We start from the raw sequence: 5,000 nt of genomic DNA, 5'->3' as shown, positions 1-5,000 counted from the left end.
CCAAATTCTCCTCCTCCTCCTTTCCTTCCTTTTCCTCCTCCTCCTCTTCTTCTTCCTCTCTCTTCTTAATCTTCCTTTTCTCCTCCTCTTTCTCTTTTTTTCTAATTTTATTCATCATTTTTCTCTCTTCCTTATTCCCTCTTCTTTATTCCTCTTCAAATTGTCTTCCCTTTTTCCTCCTTCTTCTTCCCTTTCTTCTCCTTCTAGTTTTATTTTTTATATACTTCCTACGTGTCCAATTCCTCTTCCTCCTCTTCTTCCTCCTGTAAGTTAAATCTTTCTCCTCCTTTCTCTCCTCTCTCTTTCTTCATTGTTTTTTTTTTATTTCTTACTTCGTCATTTTCCTCCACCTCTTCTTTCGCCTCCTCCTCCTCCTCCTCTTCTTCTTCTCCTCAAACTTCATTCATCCTCTGCTTTTTTTTTCCTCTTGTCATTCTCCCTCTCTTCTTTGTTCTTCCTCCTCCTCCACCTCCTCCTCCACCTGCTCCACCACACACACAGGTAAGTAGGTAATTAACATACGAACTCCTACACACACCTTTCAAGACGTACATATGTGGGTTAACGGGGCAGGTACACACAGGTACACACACACACACACACACACACACACACACACACACACACACACACACACACACACACACACACACACACAGGTAGAAGGGGCGACTAATGATAATATTTGTAGGTAACATTTAAGGGTCCGTTACCTGGTGTGGTCGTAGTGGTAGTAGTAGTAGTAGTAGTAGTAGTAGTAGTAGTAGTAGTAGTAGTAGTTGCAGAAGAAGAAGAAGAGGAAGAAAAAGAAAAAGCAGAAGAAAGGAGAAAAAGACAAAAGGAAGAAAAGAAGACAAGATGAAGAGGAGAGAATAGACGATAATAAAAGAAGAAAAATGAGAAATAAAGAGGAGAAGAGGAAGAGGAAGAAGAGGGTGATGATGGTTGTGGTGGTGGTGATGGTGGTGGTTTAACATATGGTAACCGAGAAATCTAAGTGTGTGTGTGTGTGTGTGTGTGTGTGTGTGTGTGTGTGTGTGTGTGTGTGTTTTACCAATGCGAACACAAAATGATGATGAAAATAATAATAATAATAATAATAATAATAATAAGAAGAAGAAGAAGAAATGATGGTGTTTTTATGCACAACTTAACTTCTAATAAAACAAAACAAAGAAAAAAAATAATTCGTCACCATCTGTTCGTCTGATTTGAATTTCTCTTTTAAATCTCTCTTTTTTTATTATATAGCACGCACACACACACACACACACACACACACACACACACACACACACACTTTTCAATTTTCCTTTCTTTCTTTCTTTCTTCCTTCCTTCCTTATTCTCTCCTCTCTTGGAATATGATAAGAGAACAAAAAGAAGATAAACGATAAGGAACAAGCTAAATAAATAAAATAATATACATGGAAGGGAATAGACAGAAGAGGAGGAAGAAATAAATACCAATAATTAAAAAACTGGAATTAATTGAGAGAAAGAAGATGGAGAGAAAGATAAAAAAAAAGAAAGAAGAGAAGAATGGAAGGGAATGAGAGAAAGAAGGAAAAGAAGAGAGGAAGAAAGAAATACCAATAATTAAATAACTGGAATTAATTGAGATAAAGATGATAAAGAGAGAAAAAAAAAGAAAATGGAAATGAATGAGAAAAAAAAGGAGAGAGGAAGAATAAAGGAAAAACAGATGAAATGTGATTAGAAAAAAAAATAAGAAGAGAAAAGAGAAAAAGTGTAAATAAATAAAGAGAAGAGAAATTGACATGGAAAATAATAGATAGAAGAAATAGAAGAGAAAGTAGTAGTAGTAATAGTAATGATAGTAGTAGTAGTAGTAGTAGTAGTTGTAGAAGAAAAAGAAGCAGAAGAAAGGAGAAAACACAAGTAGAACAGGAAGAGAAAAAAAACGAGAAAAGAAAAAGAAAAGACAAGAGGAAGAGAGAATAGACGATAATAAAGGAAGAAAAATGACTGGAACGTGATGAGAGAAATGTTGATATTTGTGGAACGTAAAGGAACGAAAGGGAAACGGCATGGACAAGTTATTTTAGTTACACGACAGCTATAAATTAAATGGGGTCTCTTCTCTCACTCCATATCCCAATCCTCCATGGCGCCGCTGGTGTAGTGGTATCATGCAAGATTCCCATTCTTGCGACCCGGGTTCGATTCCCGGGCGGCGCACTTTTTGATACTTTTTAATATTTTTACACCAACATTTCTCTTCATAAATCATCATTGGTAGGTTTAATTTGATACGTAAATGGCTTAGAATGAAAGGAAAACTGGATATCCGGGTTATAATAAAGGGTTTTGTTAGATATTAGTACGAAAAATGGTTAAATATTAGGACGGCGCACAATTTTAATATTTATACATCATTTCCCTTCATAAATCATCAATGGGAGAATTAATTTGTTAAGTATATGGCTTAAAATGAAAGGAAAGCTGGATATTCGGGTTGAAATGATAGGTTTTGTTATATATTAGTACGAAAAATGGTTAAATATTAGGCTTTTAATATTTTCACACCATTTCCCTTCACAAATCATCATTGAAAAGTTTAATTTGATACGTATATGACTTAGAATGAAAGGAAAACTGGATATTCGGGTTGAAATGATGAGTTTTGTTATATATTAGTACGAAAAATGGTTAAATATTAGGACGGCGCACAATTTTAATATTTTTACACCATTTCCGTTCGTAAATCATCAATGGGAGAATTAATTTATTACGTAAATGGCTTAAAATAAAAGGAAAACTGGATATTCGGGTTGAAATGATGAGTTTTGTTAAATATTAGTACGAAAACTGGTTACATATTTTGCTTCTCTACATAAATCATCACTAGAAGGTTTGATTTGATACGTAAATAGCTAAAAATGAAAGGAAAACTGGATATTCGGGTTATAATAATGGGTTTTGTTAAATATTAGTACGAAAACTGGTTACATATTTTGCTTCTCTACATAAATCATCACTAGAAGGTTTGATTTGATACGTAAATAGCTAAAAATGAAAGGAAAACTGGATATTCGGGTTGAAATAAAGTGTTTTGTTAAATATTACGAAAACTGGTTAAATATTAGACTTGAAAGTGTTCCTCTCGCTTGTTCTACCGCATTACGCAACTATAGTCACGCCACAACGAACTTCCGCCTCTTTCCCATGCTCAGGTAAACGTTGTCGGGTCACGCGGATCAATGAAAAAGATTAAAAAATAAGAGACTTTGACCAGCCATTTTTTTTAGGCTAGTCTCCCCTCTTATCGCCGGCCCATGTGTGTCTGAGCGCGCGCCATTGTGAAGCGTTATCTGAGCCCACTGTTCCATCCCATCGCTCGATCCTCATGCATATTAATAATTTACTACCGGGAAGATACGATGAGAGTATTGGAAACGGGGATAGAATGGAGCGTAGGAATATTGAACGCTGAAATAGAGGAAAGACCTTCATGTTTTCATTTAAGAGGGATCGACCGCTAAGCGACATCTGGGGGCAGCCAATCACAATGTCCGGTGAAGGATGTCAACAAAACGCGGTCACCTGATTGGTCGAGACGCTGGCCATCAATAAACCAGATATAAACGTTGCTATCAATGAGAGAGAGAGAGAGAGAGAGAGAGAGAGAGAGAGAGAGAGAAAGAGGAGAAAGAGAAAAGAAGAAAAAGAAAGAGAGAGAGAGAGAGAGAGAGAGAGAGAGAGAGAAGCAGGAAGAGCAAGGGAAATGAAGAGATGGGAAGGGAAGGGAAACACACACACACACACACACACACACACACACACACACACACACACACGCACGCACACAATAGTATATGTAATAGTTCGCGTGATCTGGAGCAAGATATCAAGAGGGGACAGTGTGCAATCTCTCTCTCTCTCTCTCTCTCTCGTCCAATATAAGCGACACTTTCGATTACGTGATATCAATTTTCACTTTAGAGGAAGAAGAAGAAGAAGAAGAGGAAGAAGAAGAAGAAGAGGAGGAGGAGGATGCTGATGATGATAGGGTAGAAGAAGAAGAAGAAGAAGAAGAAGAAGAAGAAGAAGAAGAAGGTGTGTGGTCAGAGGTAACGGAAAGACAAATAGATAGGAAAGGAAAACGAAGGAGGAGGAGGACGAAGAGAAGAAAGAAGAAGAGGAGGAGGAGGAGGAGGAGGTGAAGGTAGAACAAGGAAGAGGAAAAATATACATACACGAAACGCTCTCCCTCCTGTGTGCGTGTGTGTGTGTGTGTGTGTGTGTGTGTGTGTGTGCGTCAAGCAACGACGAACGCAGCAATAAACACACACACACACACACACACACACACACACACACACACACACACACAGAGAGAGAGAGAGAGAGAGAGAGAGAGAGAGAGAGAGAGAGAGAGAGACCAACCGTCTTATGTTTCAGTCAAAATCCAGGAACTGCAAACCAACTCTCTCTCTCTCTCTCAAACCCGCATATAAAGTCTAATATTATCCAATTCTGTCTGTATTTGTGGGTCAAGAGAGAGAGAGAGAGAGAGAGAGAGAAGGGGGGCGGGGGGGGCGGAAGATTTTCTCACTTTAAGCAAACTTTAATATCTCTCTTCCCTGCAAACAGTTTCTCTTCTAATACGTTTACTTATGTAGATATTTTACACTGATTTCACGTACACACACACACACACACACACACACACACACACACACACACACACACACACACACACACACAACCAAAAGTCACACACACACCAAACAAATCTCTCTCTCTCTCTCTCTCTCTCTCTCTCTCTCTCTCTGTAGTTCTTTTTGTGGTGATTTTAAGATTTTTCATGCGCCAGAGAGAGAGAGAGAGAGAGAGAGAGAGAGAATCCATTGTCTGGGTGAGGCAATGTACCGTGTCTGGAGTATTTTCTCACTCGCTCATTCTCTCTCTCTCTCTCGGTACTGTTCCATTCATTGTTTCATTCAGTCTCATTTTCTTGCTCATTTATTTTTTTTC

At 38.1% G+C, this 5,000-nt stretch overlaps 1 protein-coding gene and 1 non-coding gene across 18 annotated transcripts in view; one reads left to right on the top strand and one right to left on the bottom strand.

Annotated features, from left to right (window-relative positions):
• LOC126985753 (uncharacterized) overlaps nucleotides 1-5,000 on the bottom strand; it is a 123,338-nt gene that overhangs the window by 88,872 nt on the left and 29,466 nt on the right. The window lies entirely within an intron of this gene.
• Nucleotides 2,131-2,201, top strand: Trnag-ccc (transfer RNA glycine (anticodon CCC)). The gene has a single exon. It is a non-coding gene; the product is annotated as a tRNA-Gly (tRNA).

The sequence above is a fragment of the Eriocheir sinensis genome, chromosome 60 (genome assembly GCF_024679095.1).
Source record: "Eriocheir sinensis breed Jianghai 21 chromosome 60, ASM2467909v1, whole genome shotgun sequence".
Taxonomy (NCBI): Eukaryota; Metazoa; Arthropoda; class Malacostraca; order Decapoda; family Varunidae; genus Eriocheir; species Eriocheir sinensis.
This window is presented reverse-complemented; position numbering and strand designations above follow the sequence as displayed.